This window comes from Letharia lupina (assembly GCF_014066315.1).
Source record: "Letharia lupina isolate WasteWater1 chromosome Unknown contig_1, whole genome shotgun sequence".
Lineage (NCBI taxonomy): Eukaryota > Fungi > Ascomycota > Lecanoromycetes > Lecanorales > Parmeliaceae > Letharia > Letharia lupina.
Window position 1 is genome coordinate 660906 of NW_023502970.1, and position 23051 is coordinate 683956.

Here is a 23051-nt window from a genome sequence, read left to right on the forward strand (position 1 = left end):
AATAATTTTTTAAGATTTAATATTATATAGATAGTAGTTTATTATATAATTTAACTTTAGAAAAATCTTTAAAATAAATAATTTATATTTAATAAAAATTATTAATTTTAAATTATATAAAAATATTAAAAGTAATATAATATAGCGAGAATATAGATTAAATATATCTTAATATATAAGTAAAATAAATTAGACCTCTAACGATTAAATAGCTAGAATTTATTATTAATTAAGTCGATATTTCTCGTAAATATAGCGATCTTTCTATAAAAAGAGTATTCTAAATAATAACTCGAATAATTAAATATATATAGAGTATTACGTAATATAATTAGTATATATAAAAGAATAAGATAGAGCTAAGCTTAAAAATCTTGAATTTATATATATAGTTAATTATAAATTTAAAGTTATTACGCTTTTTAATTAAATCGACTAAGTTATCGCGGGTGAATAAATTAGCCTCTCTTATTAAAAAAATAGATATATCTTATTAATATATAGAATAACTTTCTTAATTTCTTTTAAAATTTTAAGATTTTTTTTTTAAATTTTAAAGCGCTGTTTGTGCTTTTCGAATTTTTAAGAATTTTGAAATTTAATCTTATAATTATTAAAGCGTAAGGAATTTAAATATCGCTTATTAAAGTTCGCTCGATAGTCGAATAGCTCTAATTAGATATACATTATTTGATTTTAAAATAACTTTTTTATTTTCTATTAAAATTTTAAGATTTTGTTTTAAATTATAGAATAAAATAAAGACTTTTAGTAAGAAAAGAGTTATTAAATTTAATTCTATAATTATTAAAGCGTAAGGAATTCAAATATCGCTTATTAAAGTTCGCTTATTAAAGTTCGCTTATTAAAGTTCGCTTATTAAAGTTCGCTTATCTACTTACTCGATAGCTCTAATTAAAAAAAAAATTATAAATTTAATTTATAGACCTTTACTCGTAGTAATATATTATTTTATAAGATCTTATTCGAATTAAATAGCGATAATAATCTATTAGTAGAGAAGCGAGTAAATAGATTTTATAAAAATAAATAGAATAGATGTTATTATTTATAGCGATAATAGATAGCGTAATCTCTTTTCTAAATAAATTCATTTTAAGAATAGTAGAAATAGCTTTATATAATCGTTATAAAGCGTAATAAAATATCTAATAATATATTATTATTCGAAATCGCTATTCTCGAATTTAATTTAAAATTATATAAATTTAATAAAGAAATATAGTAAATATAAGATAAAAGAAAGTATATAAGAATAATAATAATATAATTCTCGTTAGTAAAGTTTTATCGAATTAAATAAGAGTATAGAGTAATAGATTTAACGTAATTAAATTATAATTTATAATATTAGCCGTTTTACGTAATTTATAAATATTAATAAATATTTATTATAGTACTAGATAATAGAATATCTCGAAAATCTTAAATTTTATATTTATATAGGCTAATCGAATATTTATAAGATAAATCTTAGTAAATCTAATTTAAATATAATAATTAATTAGATATAATACTTAGTTAATAAGTAATTAAATGATAATAAGAAATATAATAATTTTTAATAGTGTATAAAACTCGATATAGAAGATCTTCGTCGTTTAAAAGCTACGTCTTATCTTATTAATTAGATCTTATTAAAGTTATCTTATAGAATTATAATTTAAAAAAGTCTTCTTATATTGAAATTTAAGTAAATTATAATTTAATAATTCTTACGTAAATTAAAAGCGTTTAATTATAAATCTAAGTTAATAATTTTATCAATTTTAAAGCGAGAGAGTAAATTAATTAAAGTATTCTATTTAGTAGAAATTAAAACTATATTATAAATAATATTAAATTAAGTAAATAATATAATTATTTATCTAAATAATATTATAATTAACTTATATATAAAATTATTATTAATACTTTTAATAACGATATTATTATTATAATAGAGTATAAGATATAATTAATATAAACGAGATAGCTATTTATAAATAACTCTAAAGTAATAAATATCTCTTTTAATTAAATATTTCTCTTATAATAGTAAATAGCGAAGTATATATTAAATGTATTATCTAATTTAAAATAAGTAACTAAATTCTTAAGAATATACTCTTTTATTTTATACTTATTAAAAGTATTTATTTATATAATATAATAATAATATATAATTATACGACGAAGTAGATATATTCTATTTTATTTAAATAGAAAAATATTTTATTAGCGAAGATCTACTACGATCGCGGCGAATCTATAATAATATTTTTATTTTTTAAATAATATAAAGTAAAGTCTTTTTAAAAAAGCTTTATTAGAGATTATTACTTTAATAAAAAATAATAATAAATCTATTAATAACTCAAGCTCGTTATATAAAATACTTTATTTATTTAAAAGAATTTTTATCGATTTTGTTATCTATTTTAATTTATTAAAAAAAGTCTTATCTTTATCTTCTCGCTATTAAATTGAATTTCTAAAAATTCGATAAAAGTATCTTTTTTATCTTTAATATAATTTATCTTTAGATTGTAATTATCGTAAATAATATTAAAGTTCTTATTAAATTAAGTTATATTATTATTAGATAAAAGAATAATAATGAAGTTATTAAGATAGTAGAATAAAATACTTTAAAATAAACGATAATAAGTATCTAATAAAGGGTTTTAGCGAATAAATTGAAATTAAAAAATATAATATATAAGTTGAATAATAAGAATCTATTAAAATAATAGAAGTCGTTTTAAAAGAAATTTAATAGCTAGTAATTCGATTTAATTATAGAGATATATTTAAATACGTTAACGAGATCTTACTTAGTTATAACTATTCTTACTCTAAGCGAGTAAAATATTAATAATATTATTTAATATAATATACTTAAGTACTTCGTAAATCTTATAAATATAGTAATTAACGAAGTATAATCGTAAGAAGAAAAAGTCGTAAATTCTTCTTTAATTATCGCTATATTTTAGAATAAGATCTAATAAAAATAAAATAAAGTATTTTAAGAATTTCACATCTAATCTTATTAGACGATTATTATTCTTCTACTTTTAAAAATCTTTAAATAGTATTTCGAATACTATAGCGATATTAAGATAGAGTTTATTTAATAATAACTAATTAAGATCTTAATAGTTTATTTTAATATTATAAACGATAATTATAAGTAAGATATTAATAAAGTCTTTCTTTTAATCGTCTTTCTTTAGTAAGTGATATCTTTTTAATAAAAGTTTACTTAGCGAGATAAGTATATATAAAAATAACTCGACTATTAACTTAAGATCTTTTAATATTAATTATAACTAAGAAGTAAAAGAGAGTTTTATATTTAGCGAGATAATATTAATAAAGATTTTATTAATATAGCTAATAAAAGAATATAATTAATTATATATATTATATATATATAAATAATAATAGTCTCGAGAATTATAGAATTTATTAGGATTAAATTAAATGTAAGAAAAGAATCCCGATTAAATTTATTATCTCGACGTCGACGTTTATCGAATAATAGTCGAACGATCTCGTTAAAAAAGTAGGCGAGGGATAAATAAGATATTAAGATTCTTCGTACGACTAGCGAGTTAATAGTAGAAAGAAAGCGTTATAAATATTCTTATACTTATAGTAAGCTCGTTATAAAGATAATAAACGTATAATCTCTTTACTAAGTATATCGATAATATTATAATAAGTCTACTATAATAACGACGGAAACAGTCTCGAAATAACTCGATTTAACCTCTTTATTAAGTATATTTATAATATATATAATAAGTCTACTACTAAATAATATTTAATATATTCGATTCTTCTTATCTATCTATCTACTAGATTTTACGTTATAAGAGATAAAGAATAAAGAATAGACTTAATATTAAGAGTATAGAAGTAGAGCTAATAATAATAAATTAATTAACTAATTTACTATTAGTAGAATCGTTAGTTTCTCGTAGTTAATAGTATAATTTAAAATCTATCAATTGATAGTTAATATAGTTCTGATCTTAGAACTAACTAGTTTAACTAATAGTAGAGTAGATTATAATAAATTTTAAGAAGTCGGTTTTTTAAGTAAAAAGAGCTAATGAATTAATATTTATGAAGTTAAAATAGAATTAATAGAGCTAATAGAACTTAACACTTAATATAGATATTAATGCCTCTTTCTCTCTTACTAAGTACTCTACTATTAGTATATTAATAGTAGAATAATTAATTTTCAATATATAATAGTTAGTATAGTTTCGATCTTTAAATCTAGTACTTAATATAGTTTACCCTTTAAAATCAACTATTTTCATCGTTATTAGCCCTATATAGAAGATATAAGATAAATCTATAGTAAAGCTCCCAGGTTAGGTTGCTAGTAGATATTGAAGGTAAAAAAGTGAAGAACTATAATAAGAAGACTGGGTAAGATACTAAAGAAGAACTCGGAGAATCTTGCTGGGACGTAGATAAGATATAGCTATATCTCCAGGATCTACATAGCAGACATGGCGCAGTTAAGACCAGCATGTAAAACCTCGAACGTGGTGTTTTTGAACGAATTGAAACCATCCGATGTTTTTAACTGCTACCGCTACACCTCGGCAAATCGTCTCCGATTAAGGCCTATACGAACTATGAATGTTTTAGAATATAGGGTAAGCAATGGGCGTGCATCTCCGATTTACCAGTTATGGGAGCTATGGCTATTAAGAGAGAGCGATAGTATTACGAGCGTATTCTTAATATATTACTTAGCCCTATAACTAGCGAGCCTTAACGGAGATATCTTCTACTATATTATATCTCCTTTCTATCTATATAGTTTAATAGTCTTATTATTCTTACTCTATCTTATCTATACTAATACTCTATTATTAATAAAAATCTTATAGAAATAAAAATCTTATAGATAAATAAGATGATCTTATTATAAGAAGAGTTAATAGAAAAAAGAAAGTCTTAGAGAGAAAGAGTTAATAGAAGAAAAAAGTCTTAAAATAAATAAAAGGCTTAGATATATATTATATATATTATATATATTAAATATTTAAACTATTTTATACTATTTAATATAATTTAAATTTAAAAAATATATTTTCTCTTTAATTTTAAAGATCTAAGTTTAAATAAATTACGCTTATTAAGCGCTATTATCTAATATAATATTTATTTACTTCTATAATATTTATATCTATTATTATAATTTATATAGATTAAAAGATAGAATATTTAAAAGAGTAAGCTAATAAATAGTTATTTTTAACTAATCTAATTAAAATAAAATTACTATAACTAATTAAAATTTTCGCGTATTTTATTTCTACTTTTTTTAAGCCTTTATTATTTTTATAAAAATACTTATTTTTTAAGTTAAACTGTCTAATAATATACTTAAAATAACATATAATATATATTCTCTTTATTTCTAAGTTTAATACTTATTAGAATTAACGTACTTTCTAATAAACTAATAAAACGAGCTTTAATTAAAATTAAGTATAATTTAATATTTATAGATATTCGCATAAGCTCTTTAATTTCTTTATATATATCTATTAATTTCTTTTATAATAATTAAAGTAGAAAGAATTAAGTTTAATAATCTATTATAATAAAATTTAAATAAATATAATAATAATAATAATAATAATAATAATAATAATAATAATAATAATAATAATAATAATAATAATAATAATAATAATAATAATAATAATAATAATAATAATAATAATAATAATAATAATAATAATAATAATAATAATAATAATAATAATAATAATAATAATAATAATAATAATAATAATAATAATAATAATAATAATAATAATAATAATAAGTATCGACGTAGATTAATTAAATAAAAATATTAATAATAAAAATAAAAATATTAAGAGATCGCGATAGCGAATAAATATATTTATATTTAAAAAGAAACTAAATTAAAAAAAAAGTCGATATTTTAATTATTAAGTATAATATAATTTATAAAAAGTATAAAATTAAATATATTAATATATCGTTATTAAAATAAAAGTAAGCTTTTAATTATATTAGATAAGATATAATAAATAAGTAATAAGTAATTTAAGTTACTAATTTCTAATTATTATTATTATTTTAATAGACTTATATTTTATTAATATTATATATAAAAAATACGCGAGCGTAATTATAAGAAGATTTAAAGTTTTATTCTTTATATAAATTATTATATATATAAATAAAAATAAAAGCTTAAATTAAAAAGATAATGATAATATCGAAATTAAATAAGATATAAATATCAAGAATAATCTTATTATATACGTTAATAATTAAATAAATCTTATCTCTTAAGCTATTTAAGAGCGCGATATAAAAACTTAATTATAAGCGCTATTATAGCTTAGTTTTAACGATATTAATACGCTAATTAATAATTATTAAGCTATTATAGAAATAAAGATATAGAATATTTCTAATTTCACTCGATATTTTATACGTAAATTATTATATTTTAAAAACGTTTTATATAAAATAAAGTAGTCTCGTTATAGAACTTTAGTAATAATAAGATTCTATAAATAGATTATAAAGATATAAATTTTTAAAGAAAGAAAGTAAAAGTTGTAAAATTCTAAGTTTAAAAAATCTTATACCTTTTCGACTAGTTTTACGCGTTCGTCGAGTAGAAGATTTTTAATAATCTTAATTTATCTTAAATTATAAATAGAAATTATAAAGAGATTTAATTAATTAAACTTAATAAATAGAATTATAATATTTTAATAGAGTTATTTTATAAACTATAGATTATTATAATAGAAGAAAGAGAGAATAATATATTATTTATTAGCTTAATCTTTTATAATAGCTTTATTAATAAAAATATTAACGACTACTTAATAGATATCGACTTAAATAATTTTTTAATTAATCTTTAATTGATAAAGTTTATTACTTTTTATAGCTATATAGATATTATAAATAAAATATTATAATAATCTATTATAATAAAGAAGATAATTAAACTTACTAAGATAAAGTTATATTATATATTTATAAAAAATTAGCGATTAATAGAATAGAAGAAATAAACGATATAGATTTATAATATAAAATAAGCGTTATTTATATAGAGTTATTTTAACTAATAGTTTTACTAATTTATAAAGTAATTTTATTATTACTACGTTAATAGATAAAAAGACTCTTATTTAATATAATATCTATATTAAATTAGTATATATAAATAAATAAGATAGAGCTAAGCTTAAAAATCTTGAATTTATATATATAATTAATTATTAATTTAAGTTCGCTATATTCTTTAATTAGATCGACTAAATTATCGCGAATAAATAAATTAACGTTTATAACTATTAAAAGCTTCTTCTCTTATATCTTTCTTATTTAAAAAATAAATATACGTTATTAATATATAAAACAACTTTTTTATTTTTTATTAAATTTTAAAGTTTTTTTTCTAAATTATAGAACGAATTATAGGCTTTTAGAAAGAAAAAATTATTAAATTTAATCCTATAATTATTAAAGCGTAAGAAATTTAAATATCGTTTATTAAAGTTCGTTTATTAGAGATCGCTTATTAAATTTACTAGATAGCTCTAATTAAAAAAAAAATTATAAATTTAATTTATAGGCCTTTACTCGTATATTAAAATACTATAATTATTTATTAAATTAAAAGATAAGAGAGTATATAAAAATATATAGATTAGATATTAATATGAAATATTAAATCTCTTATTAATTCGAGGCTCTATTAAGATATTCTTAATTTTAGATATACTTATTAAGTTATTTATATTATTCTTCTAAGCGATAACGATTTTATCTAGAAGAGAATAATTATAGATATATAAATTATAATATTATAGACTTTTATAAAATAAATTATAATTTTATATATTTAAAATAGTCTTTAGTTTTTTAAATATCGATTTAAGAGTATTAATATATAAATTTATAGTTTTAAAAATTATAGTTATTTTATAATATAGCGTTTAATTAATATAATTATAATAATTATATTTAATAAAATTAATATAGAATATATAATAGATAGAAAGTTATATCGTATTATAAATTAATTTTAAATATTATTTATAATATAGATTTAATTAAAGATCGATTATTTATTCTCTAAAGATATTAAAGTAAATATATAAATAATATTACTCTCTAGATTTTATATATATATTAAATAATTATTAATTAATATTAATTTATTATATTATTATATTAAACGCTATAGCGACGAAATTCTTTATAATTATTGATAAGATTTAAGATCTTTAGCGTTAAAGAATAGAGAATTTAATTAATAATATACTCGTTAAGATTAATTGAATTATATATACTCATTTTAATATCTTTATAATTCTATTTTATATTATTTATATTATTTATTTTAGATATATTTATTATAGTCTTTTCGCTATCGTAGTATTATTTAATTATTTTATCTTTTTATACTATTATATTATAGCGATTATAATTTAGTTTATAAGATTTAGATTTTATTATATAAATTTTATAATATATAAATAACGCGTAATATAATTATCAAGTTTTATTAAAGATTAAATAAAATATTAATAAGAGTTAAAAGAATATAAGCTATCAAAAGAGTTATTATATAAAAAAAATCTATTAAAAAATCTTATAATAGAGAGTTTTTAATAAGATCTTTCTCTCGTTTAGAAGTTTCTTTTTAATAATATTTAAAATTTAATACGAGTTAAGAGACTTTATAATAGAGTAATAGAGAATAAATAAAGAAGAAAAATGCGTTTTAAAAGATAGTATCGCTAAAATAAAAGATAATATCGTTAGTTTAAGAGAAATATATAAAAAAAAAGCTATAAATTTATTTAAGCTCTTTTTAAGAGTTTTTTAATATATTTATAAATAGTAGTAAATAACTATTAAACTCGCTTACGATCTCGATTACTAGTAATAATAAATTCGTTAAAAAATAGTTTAAGAGCGTTAATAGAGACTATAAAAGGCGAGTAAAAGAAGTAAAAATATCTAAAGAATTTAATAATCTTTTTATAAGAAATATTAAATATATATATATTTATATTAATAAATTAATAGAATAATAAAAGAAGAATAATTATATAAATAAATAAAAGAATTATTATTTAATTTTAAATACGTCTAATATAACTATTATATTTAAATATCTATTTAATCTATTAATAGTAAATTAATTTTTATAATTTTTATATCGTTAGAAAGCGTAAATTAAGTTTTATAATTTACGAAATTATATAGTAATAATATTTTTAGAAAATTAGTTATTTTAGAATATAAAACTTTTATATATAAATTATTAATAATAAAGCTTAAGAGAACTAGCGAGCTAATTTAATTAATTTAATTAAAAAGCGTAATAACTTTAAATTTATAATTAATTATATATATAAATTTAAGATTTTATAGCTTAGCTCTATCTTATTCTATTATATATATTAATATTCTTAATAAAGTTAATAAATCTTTAATACGCGATGTTTAAATTTCTTATCTTTAAATATTTATAAAATTAAATTTAATAATTCTTTTCTTATTTAAAAGCGTAAATTATAAAAAATAAAAAATATCTTTAAAATAAATTAGTATATATCTATTTTTTAATTAAGGCTATTAAGCGAACTTTAAAAAGAGATATTTAAATTTCTTATTTTTTAATAATTATAAGATTTAATTTTAAAATCTTTAAATCGTTAAAAAGCGTAAAATACATATTATAATTTAAAGAAATTTAATTTTAAATAAAAATATAAAACTTATTCTATTAATAAATAATATATATCTATTTTTTAATAAGAGATCTTAAAAGAGCTAGTACGCTAATTTAGTTAACATAATTAAAGAGCGTAATAATATTAAATTTAGAATTAATTATATATATAAGTTTAGTTTTTTTTAATTTAATTCTATTTTATTCTTTTATATATATTATTAATAACTATTTTAAACTATAAAAAATCTCTTATTATTCTTATATTTTTAAATAATAAATATTTTATTTAATATAAAACTTCTAGCTAACTACTCTTTTAAATTAAGATTTAATTTCTAAAATTTAGATTAATTTTTAATATTTAGATACGTTACGTAACGAAGCGAGATAAGATAAGATTTTAAACGCTTAATATTATCTCGCTTCGAGATAAGATTTTAACGAAGTAAAGTTAAATCTAGATAATATTATTTTATTAAATAATAAAAATATTCTATTATTTTTATTAAGCGTTTAATTATATTAGCTTAAAGCTATTACTTTTATAATAATTTTATAATATTTCTATAGCGCTTTTCTAATGTTTCTTTAAATCTAATCTAATATATCTTATTATATTTCTAAATATCTATATTTTAAACTTTAATTTAAATTATAATATTATATTATATATTCGATTTTATTATAATTCTTAATATATAATATTAAGATTTAGAGAAGTCGCTTATAAATACTAAGAACTAGTTAAAATAGCGAGATATATCTTAAAATCTCATTAAGATTTCTTACTTTATTATATAGCGGGTTAAGATTTATAGCGTGAAATCTTTAGATATTTAATAAAGCTATAAAGGTTTTATAGTAATTAAGAAATTACTTTTAAATAAAATCGATCTAGCGTCTAACTTATCGATATTAATATTATAATTAATAGTTTATTTTATATTCGATATAATATTATTCTCGATATAATAATATTTATAATTTTTAATAGATTTAAATATTAAAAAAAGATTTTCTTACTTATTAATATCTTTTTCTCTACTTTTATTCTTAGATTATAGTCTTTTAATTCTTTTTAATACTCGTTCTAGTTCTTTAATAATTTCGATAACTATCGCTTATCTTATATTTATCTCTCTTTTTTTTTAAAGAATAAATATTCTTAGATAGATTTAATGATATCGCTTATATTATATATATTATAAATAGTAATTAAAAAGATATAAAAAATTTAAATTTAGAATTTTATAACTTTTACTTTTTTTCTTTAAAAATCTATATGTTTATAATCTATTTATAGAATCTTATAGTTCTTAAACCTCTATAACGAGACTAATCTATTTTATACGAGATACTTTTAAAATACGATAATTTATATATAAAGTATCGAGTAAAATTAGAGATATCTTATATCTTTTAAGATAATATCTCGAAAATTACTTAAATTTCATATTAAATTTTATATCTGTTTAATTATTAATTATATATATTTAAATATCTAACGTAAAATACGCTCTACTATATTCGCTTATTTATCTTTAAATAAAATAACTTCGAGTTATAATAATCGTAGAGATTATTATTATTAGAGTATTAGATATAAGTAAAGAATTATAAATTAAATTCATAATTAGTTTTTTAATTAGGGCTATCGAGTAAATTTAATAAGCGATCTTTAATAAGCGATATTTAAATATCTTACCTTTTAATAATTATGAGACTAAATTTAAAAAACATTTTTTTATCTAAAAGCCCACATTTTATTCTATTATTTTGAAAAAAAAATTTAAAATTATAATAGAAAATAAAAAAGTTATTTCAAAATTAAATGATACGATCTATTTTTTAATTAGGGCTATCTCGCTATCGAGCGAACTCTAATAAGTAATATTTAAGTTCCTGATACTTTAATAATTATAAGACTATATTTAGAAATTCTTTTTTTATCTAAAAGCCTATATTTCGTTTTATAATTTAAGAAAAAAATCTTAAAATTTTAATAGAAAATAAAAAAGTTATTTTATATATTAATAATATATATCTAATTTTTAATAAGAAGGCGCGAAAGAGCGAGATTTTAATAGTTATAAACGCTAATTTATTTATTCGCGATAACTTAGCCGATCTAGCTAAAAAGTATAGAGAACTTAAATTTATAATTAACTATATATATAAATTTAAGATTTTCTAATTTAGCTCTATCTTATTCTTTTATATTAATATAAGTAAAGGCCTATAAACTAAATTCATAAAGTTGAATTTTCTATTTTTCTAAGTTAAATAAAGTTGAATTTTTCTAAGTTAAATCGAATTTTAGCTCTAGCTCTAAGTTAAATTAAACTCTAATCACTTACTATATATTTTTAATCTACTTCTATTATTATAAAATTAATTTAATCTATATAATATAGATATATATATATAAAGAAAAGCGCGCTAAGGCTTAATTGGAAAGGTATATCGAGTATAAAGAATTAATTTATAATAATTATTTATAAAAAATAGAGAAAGATTACATTCTTATAATAAGAAGTATTAAAATATTAGAAAAAAATAAAGATAACGTGCTAATTAGTAATATAAATTCTATAATATCTTCTATTATAATAAAATTTTTCGAATAATAAAATAGCTATAAATATTAAATAATTTTAATTTATTTAAATATATATTATTCGATATTCCTTCTATAGAGGCTTAATTAACTATAATTATTATAGTAAATCCTTCTCTTATAACGTTATTATAATAATATATTATATTAATATAATAGAAATAATAAACTAAATTATAGTAATATTTTTCGCTTATTAAATAATAATTTAATATAAAATTTTAAAGAGCTAAGCCGTGTTTTTAATAATAATAACTTTATTACCGCTTAATTTCTTTATAGTATTCTTCGTAGTATTCTCTATAATATTCTTTATATTTATTTATTATAATAATTTCTCTTATATTAGTTAAGTAGATTAGTATAAGATTATAAAGAGTAAATCTATTATATTATTATTATTAATAATTATCTTCATAATATTCTTTATAATATTCTTCATATTTATCTATTATAGTTTCTTCTCTTACTTCTTCTCTTATAGAGTATTAGATTAAATAACTAATTAAGTAATTAATTAAGTGAATAACTAATATAACGTAAAATCTTAGAGAACTAAGCCGTATTCTTAATGATAGTATTCTTATTATTATTTAATTTCTCTATAGTATTCTTTATAATATTCTTTATAGTATTCTTCATATTTACTTATTATAGTTTCTTCTTTTACTTCTTAATATAGTGGAGATAATAGACTAAGTTATAGTAATATTTTTTATAAAATCTTAAAGAGCTAAATTATATTCTTAATATTAAAAATCTTATTATCGCTTAATTTCTTTATAGTATTCTTTATATTTATTTACTATATTAACTTCTCTTATATTAATTAGATAAATTAATATAAAATTATAAAGAGTAAGTCTATTATATTATTACTACTAATAACTATCTTTATAATATTCTCTATAATATTCTTTATATTCGCCTATTATATTAACTTCTCTTATATTAATTAAGTAAATTAGTATAAAATTATAAAGAGTAAACTTATTATATTATTACTACTAATAACTATCTTTATAATATTCTTTATAATATTCTTTATATTCGCTTATTATAATAGATTTTCTTATATTAGCTAAATAAATTAATATAAGATTATAAAGAGTAAATTTATTATATTATTACTACTAATAACTATCTTTATAATATTCTTTATATTTATTTATTATAGTAATTTCTTCTCTTACTAAGTATTAAATTAATATAAAATTATAAAAAATAAGCTTATTATATTATTACTACTAATAACTATCTCTATAATATTCTTTATAATATTCTTTATATTTATCTATTATAGATTCTTCTCTCATTTAATTAAGTACGAGAATATCGAGAATAAATATATTTATATTAAAATTAGTAGAATTAATAGAATTAGTAGAATAGTAAAAAAAGAATAATTATATAAATAGATAAAAGAACTATTATTTAATTCTAAATACGTCTAATATAATTATTATATTTTTAAAAGCTTTTTTTTTAACGATATTTAAAATCTAATACGCGTTAAAAGGTTTTAAAATAAAGTAAAGAAGAAAAACGCGTTTCAGAAAATAGTATTATTAGATTAAAAGATATTATTATTAACTTAAGAGAAGTATATAGAGGAGAATATATCTATTTAAGCTTTTTAAGAATTTTTTAATATATTTATAAATAGTAGTAGATAGTTATTAAGCTCGCTTATAATCTTAATTATTAATAATAATAAATTTATTAAGAGATAGCTTTAAGGCGTTAATAGAGGCTCTAAGAGGCGGGTAATAGAAATATATATATCTAAAATATTAAGTAACCTTTAAGCGAGGGGTATCGAAGACGATTATATTTATATTAATGAAATTAATAGAATTAGTAGAATAGTAAAAGAAAGAAGAATAATTATATAAATAGATGAAAGGATTATTATTTAATCTCGGACGCGTCTAATATAACTATTATAACTATTATATTTAAATATTCATTTCATTTATTAATAGTAAATTAAACTTTATTATTTTTATAGTATTAGAAAATATATATTAAGCTCTATAATTTATAAAATTATAAAGATTTAATACTTATAGAGAGCTAATTATTTTAGAGTATAAAATTTCTATATATAAATTTTTAATAAAGGAGCTTAAGAGGGCTAGCGGGCTAATTTAGTTAGTCTAGTTAAAAGACGTAAAAATCTTAAATTTATAATTAATTATATATATAAATTTAAGATTTTTTAGTTTAGTCTTACTTTATTCTATTATATATATTAATATATAATAGAATAAGATAGAATTAAATTAGAAAATCTTAAATTTATATATATAGTTAATTATTAATTTAGAGTTACTACGCTCTTTAATTAGACTTACTAAATTATTATAAATAAATAAATTAGCGTCCGCAATTATTAAAATCTCGCCCTCTCGCGTCTTTCTTATTAAATTATAAATATACGTTATTTATAATAATAATAACTTTTTTATTTTCTATTAAAATTTTAAATTTTTTTTTTTTAAATTTTAAAACGCTATTTGGACTTTTCGAAATTTTAAGAATTCTAAAACTTTATCTTATAATCATTAAAGCGCAAGGAATTCAGATATCGCTCACTAAAGTTCGCTTATCAAAGATCGCTTATCTATTTACTCGATAGCCTACTAGACTCTAATTAAAAAATAACTATAAATTTAATTTATAGGCCTTTACTCGTATACTAATACTTAGTTATAATTTAAATATAAGACTATAGATTACTTTTTATAATGTACGTCTAAAAGTCTTTACTATTTATTTCTATTTAAAATATTCTATAATAAATAAAATACTAGTACTTATATTTATAGATTACGTTAAATATCTTATCGCTTTCGAGATTTATAATATAAAATAGAGTAGACTTTAACGTATAATTACGCGTATTTATATTTATCTAATAATCTAAATATCTACTTCGATTAAATTTTTATAAACGAGTTATATAAAGAGAAAAATAATTTTAAATAGATTTTATAATAAGAAAGATAATTATTTATAGAGGAGTTTATAGTTCTTTTAATTCGATTTATAGTATTTTACGAGTCGTATCTTAATCTTAATTTTTATCTATTTTTAGTAATAATTTTTAAATCTATAACTTAGATATAAGTATATTAACTCGATATAAAGCGCTTCTCTCTCTAATAAATCTTTATAAGACGAGCTTTTAAAATATAGAAATATAGCTATATATATAGATAAAGAACTTATCTTTATAAGTACTTCTTTTAATTCTAGACTTTTAAACTCTCTAGTAATACCTCGAATAATATATTATTAAAAGCTACTATCTACTATATAAAAAAATACTATAAAATAAGTAGAGATAAGTATTATAAGCTATACTAGAATATAAATATTAAAATCGAATTCGTTAACTTAGTTATCTTCGTTATTATATTAAAAAGACTATATTAAAAATATATAGCGCTTCTCTTATTTACTTAAAAAGATTATTAACGTATATAATATTATTTTAACTTTCTTTCTATAACGCGCGATATTAATTCTAAAAGAATTATATTATTTAATACGAGTAAAGGCCTATAAATTAAATTCATAATCATTTTTTTAATTAGGGCTGTCGAGTAATTTTAGTAAGCGAACTTTAATAAGCGATATTTAAATTTCTTACGCTTTAATAATTATTAGACTAAATTTAGAAGTTCATTTTTAATCTAAAAGCTCATATTTTATTCTATAATTTTAAAAAAAAAATCTCAAAATTTTAATAGAAAATAAAAAAGTTATTCTAAAATCAAATAATGTATATCTATTTTTTAATCAGAGCTATTCGACTACATTTTTTTAATAATTGCGAACGCTAATTTATTTATTCGTAGTAAGTTAGTCGATTTAATTAAAGAGCGTAATAAATCTAAATTTATAATAAATTATATATATAAATTTAAATTTTTTAAGCTTAGCTCTATCTTATTCTATTATATATATTAATAAGCTCGTTTTAAATTAACGATAATCGCTATTTAATAATTACTATAATATTAAAAAGTAATTATCTTACGCGAAGATTTAATCGCAGTTACGCTTTCTCTAATAAGACTTTTAATATTTTTCTTAATAGAAAAATATAATTAAGAATCTTATAATTATCTTAATAAATAGATTTAGTAATATAATTTAATAGAATAATTTAAAACGAAAATAATTTTATAGCTCTACGACTTTACTTAATAAGATAAGAATATAAATTATTTTAAAAGATATTATACGTGATTATCTAAAAGATAGACTTTTTAAGTTTCGAGAGATTATATCTCGAAAAAATCTCTCTTAATTTAAAAATCTATTAACGTAAATTAGAGATAAGATTCTTTAAACTTTACGATATAAAAACTTAATTAAATAACTATTTAATTAAATTATTAATTTATCTTATAAAATAGTAATTTAATTTATAAATAATCGATAACGCTAAGTATTACTCTATATAATTATTCTATTAAATTATTATCTTTTTTTCTTTTAAATTATTATTTTAAATTATATTACTAAATCGATCTAATAATACCATTTTAATATAAGCTTAATAATTCTTATTAAAAGTTATCGATTTAAAAGTAAAGAATATAATATACTAGTAATATTACTAGTCAATAGAGTTCTTTTAAATAAATTCGCTTTAAATTAAATAATCATATTCGAAGAATAAAAAGAGAAAGATTTATCGAAGTTCGAGATTAAATCTTAAGCTTTATTAAACGAGTATTATAGAGTCGAATTATAGCTATTAAGATCTCGTTAAGCGATATCGTCAATGATTAATAATAACTCTTATAATAGTTACTTATTAAATAATAATATAAAAAAATTATTTATTATATAATCTTTACTATTGATATTATTTAATAGAAGTTAATACTTTAATTTTAATTTATTTTAAAACTACCTTCTATATTTTCTTCTAGCAATTTTAAGTGAGAAAGAGAGAGCTTATTTAATAATATTAAAGCGAGCTCTAATAAAGTATTAACGACTTCGTTTTTACTAGTCATTAACTTTTTACTTATATTTTAATTTTAATTATAATCTATTTTAGTAAATTTAGAAGAGTTTTAATATAAATAATCTAATATTAACTATCTTATCTTCTTTCTTCTCTTTTATCTATTATTAATATTATTAAATAACTCGCTTATAAAAGAGATAGAGCTCGATAAAATCTTTCATTTAATTATTAAGATATTTTAAATATCTTTAAATTAGATATATTCTCTAAAATTAAGAAATCTCTTTACTCGATTATTTATAAATCGAATTATTTTCTCTCTAGCTTTATCGAATATATAAATTTTTTTAATTTTTAAATATAATTTTTATAATAGTCTTATTAATATAGTAGCGAAAGTTTATACTAATAATAATATTTTAACTATTATACTTATTTCATTTATCTTTAATATAGTAATTTATAACTTTAAAAACTAGTTAAAAAGCTTTATCTATAATTAACGCTTCGCTTAAAGTATTTCTCTAATAATCTTTTAGATATAATTATTATTACGATATTATATTATTTATAAATTTCTTTATCTTAGCGAAGATATACTATTAAGCTACTTCGATTAATATAATTAATTTACTATTTTATTTTATTAACTACTTATATTTCTAGAGATTAATATTAATTATATTTTTATAGCTTTTTAATTATATATTAAGTAAGAGTTTAAAAAGCTTAAGATAAAAGATAATATAAAAGAAGCTTAATATTTATATTATTAGGCTATAAGTTTTAATATAAATAAAGATCGAGATTTATTTAGATAATTTATATTTTTACTATAAATAGAAGCTATAATCTCGCTTTTTAGATAATATTAAGCTTCTTTAAAACTCCGAGATTATCTTTATTACTTCTAATTTTTATCTCGCTCGATTTTCTTATTAACTATAATCCTCTAAATCTTATAATATATATATTATTCTCTTATCTTATAAACTATATAACGATTCTATTTATAGAATAAATATACGCTTTAATAATCGAGATATATTAAAATCTTTAATAAGTCGTAAATAATCTTTCTATTAATATATATAATAGAAAAAGATAGATCTAAGTTAAAAAATATCGAATTTGTATATATAGTTAATTATAAATTCGAGTTCGCTACGCTTTTTAATTAGATATCGCGGATAAATAAATTAATAGTATTTCTAACTATTAAAATCTATTTCTTTATATTTAATTATCTAATAACTTTATTATCTTCTATTAAATTTTAATAACTTTTTTTTCGAAATCTCTTTAAATGTATTTAATATATGTTCTAGTTCTACTATTCGTATTATTAATAATGTTATTTTTCGAAATCTCTTTTAATATACTTAATATACGTTTTAATTTAGATATTCGTATTATTAATATTTTTCTTTTTTCGAAATCTCTTTAAACGTACTTAATATACGTTCTAATTCTAATATTTTATATTTATATTATTAATACTTTTATTCTTCGAAATATCTTTAGATATATTTGATATATATTCTAGTTCTATTATTTTATATTTATATTTTTTCGAATTCTCTTTAAATGTACTTAATATACGTTCTAGTTCTAATATTTCGTATTTATATTATTTTAAAATCTCTTTAAACGTACTTAATATACGTTCTAGTTCTAATATTTTATATTTATATTATTTCGAAATCTCTTTAAACGTACTTAATATACGTTCTAGTTTCGATATTTCGCATTCGTATTATTAAAAAATTTATTTTTCGAAATCTCTCTAAACGTACTTGATGTACGTTCGAGTACTGATATTCCGTATTCGTATTTTTTCGAAATCTCTTCAAACGTACTTGATGTACGTTTGAGTACTGATATTTCCTATTCGTATTTTTTCGAAATCTCTTCAAACGTACTTGATGTACGTTTGGATGCTGATATTTCGTATTCGTATTTTTGAAAATCTCTTCAAACGTAACTTGATATACGTTCGGGTGCTGATATTTCATATTCGTATTTTTTTTTCGAAATCTCTTTAAACGTACTTGATATACGTCGTATTCGTATTTTTTTTCGAAATCTCTTGAAACGTACTTGATTCGTATTTTTTTTAGAAATCTCTTTAAACGTACTTGATGTACGTTCGAGTACTAATATTTCGTATTCGTATTTTTTCGAAATCTCTTTAAACGTACTTGATGTACGTTTAGGTGCTGATATTTCATATTCGTATTTTTTTTTCGTGATATACGTTTAGGTGCTGATATTTTTTTTTTTCTCGAAATCTCTTCAAACGTACTTGATGTACGTTCGGGTGCTGATATTTTATATTCGTATTTTTTTTTCGAAATCTCTTCAAACGTACTTGATTCGTATTTTTTTTTAGAAATCTGTTTAAACGTACTTGATGTACGTTCGAGTGCTAATATTTCCTATTCGTATTTTTTAGAAATCTCTTCAAACGTACTTGATGTACGTTCGGGTGCTGAGATTTTATATTCGTAGTTTTTTTTCGAAATTAAACGTACTTGATGTACGTTCGGATACTGATATTTTATATTCGTATTTTTTTTTTCGAAATCTCTTCAAACGTACTTGATTCGTATTTTTTTTTAGAAAACTCTTTAAACGTACTTGATGTACGTTCGAGTGCTAATATTTCCTATTCGTATTTTTTAAACTTAATGTACGTTCGGGTGCTGATATTTCATATTCGTAGTTTTTTTTCGAAATTAAACGTACTTGATGTACGTTCGGGTACTAATATTTCCTATTCGTATTTTTTCGAAACCTCCTCAAACGTACTTGATGTACGTCGTATTCGTATTTTTTTTTCTCGAAATCTCTTCAAACGTACTTGATATACGTTCGGGTGCTGATATTTCGTATTCCTATTTTTTTTTTCGAAATCTCTTCAAATATACTTGATATACGAAGGTCGATATTAAAAGTTCTAGATATACTAAGATAAGAGTTTAGATAAGACTAAGTGCTTAATTAACTTTCAAATTTCATAAATAGTATTATTATTCTTTATTTTAATAAGTACTAGTACTCTATATAATAGCGACGCTATATATATATAAAGTATATATATAATAGCGATATTAATAGCGATATTAATAATATTAATAATATTAAATTATTAATTATAGCGTAGAGGAATAGAGAGAGAGTATAAAGACTTTTAATATATAAGTCTCGTTTATATAGTATAATAGATAGAAATCTTCTTACTATTCTCTATCTTAATTACTTTTTATTAATATATTTATTACTTAGAGTATTAATTATAATAATAAAACTTAAATTTACTAGTCGAAAAGATATAATATATTTTATAAGATATTTTATATTAAGTAATACTAGATCGTACTCGAATATAATATAAATAGAGTCGAATATTATATTATTTTTCTAATATAAGTTCGAGATCTTAGCGATATATTCTACGATATAATATATCTATAATATTATATTATAAAATAATATATATATAAGATATCTCTATTAAGATTTCTATATTTAAAAGTATAAGTAGCTATTCTAATTTTTATTCTAGTTAATTATAGCTATTACTATTATTTACTATAATTATTATTATTATAACTACTACTATTATAGCTATTACTATTATAGCTATTACTATTATAACTACTATTAATTACTTTACTTATATACTATTAACTCTAATAATTATTATTTAAATAATCTTTAATAAATACATCTGTTATAATTAATTGATCCTGGGCATCTTTATTATACTCGCTTTTTTTTCTATAGTTTATTATAATAAAAGATAGTAAATCGAAATAATTAAAGGTCTCTAAGAATTATAAGACTCTCTCTATTAATTAATAGCTTCTACTTATTTAGAATATATCTAATATTATTTTTAAGTATTTAAAAAATAAGCTTAATAGTCTTAAACGTAGTAAAATATCTTATATTATCGCTAAAATCTTACTTTATATAATTTCTTCGATAATTATAAAAGTAATCGATTAATTAGATAATAAAGAATTATTTATTATTATATTACGCTTAAAATAATTTATTAAACATATTAAAAATAATATTATAATTATAAAAAACTTTATAGAGATAGTAATTTCTAAGATATAAGATCTAATAAACGTATAAGCGAAAGGCCTTTTAATCGTCTTTTCGCTACTCTCTTAAAATATATTATTATTATACTTATTATAACTAGTCTTACTCTTAGAATTTAATAAAAAAGAAGATTATTAAATTATTATTAAGATTAAAGATAAAGATATAGTCTAGAGATTTCGAGTTTAAACTTCTAAATAGCTATAAAATTTTATTAAAACTTAATTTAGATATTATCTAATACTTAAATTCGCTAAAGTCGAAATCGCTAAATAACTTAAATTTAAAAATCTATAACTTCTAATAAAAATTTAAAAAGATATTAAAATTCTAAAAAATATTAAGAAAGCTAAGAAATAGATAGCGTGTTTTAATATTAACGCGTTTATTTTAATTCTTACTTTCGATATAGTTATTTATAATATCTCTATTAAATTTTATTAATTTTCGAGAGATATTAAGAGTCTTACTAAAATTATTCTAAAATTAAATATCTATAGAATTCTAAAAGTTAAAATTTAATATTTAAATTATCTAAATAAAAATAAAAATAAAAATTCGTTAACTAAATCTTTAGCGATAATTATTAAATTTATAAATTTCTATTATATAAATATTATTTAATTAAATAACTTAATCTAAGAAACTTTAAAAGAAAATATATATTATAATTATAAAAAGTATATTCGAGAAAGTAAGATTATTAGATACTTTTATTATTAAAAATTTAGATATATTATATTCTTATATAAAGCTAAAGAATTAACTTACGCGTATTATACTTAGAAATATAATACTTATATATATAAAGAGCTTAAAAAATTAAGCTTTAAATTTATATATACTAATTATAAAAATTAATATAAAATATTTTAATTAAGCTATTTACGCTATAAAAGTATTATCTTAAAAATAATTAAAAGAAGATAAGAGTTTTAAGTCTTTTATTTTAAAGATAACTTTAATTAATTATAAATAAATATTAATTAATTTTAAAATTTAAGTAATAATATAGTTATATCTTAAAATATAGAGTTAAATATAATTAAGTTAAAGAGAATTAGAAAATTTAGAAAATTTATTATTATTCCCGCTATAATAATAATAATAAAAATTATTACTTAATATATTTATTAAGATCTCTTAATAGAAAATTACGATATAATTAGATATTATAATAATTAAAATCGCAATAATTATAAAAGCGAATATCTCTTTATCTTTATTTATATTTAATAATATCTTTTTATTTTTAAAGAAATTATAATAGATAATAAAGATAGAGAAAAAAATAAATATAATAAGAAGTTCGCTTATATTATTAAATAAAGATTATTATAGAAAGTAGAAAAGAAATAATAATATAATAATATAAATATCGCTGTCGACTTAAATTAAAAATTTTAACTTTATAAATCTCTAGAAATAGAATATCTTATTTGAGATTCTACTTATATTAATTTTCTAATAATATAAAAATTTATTTAGATAATTAAGAAGGAATATAAAAGCTATAAAAATCGTAGATAAAG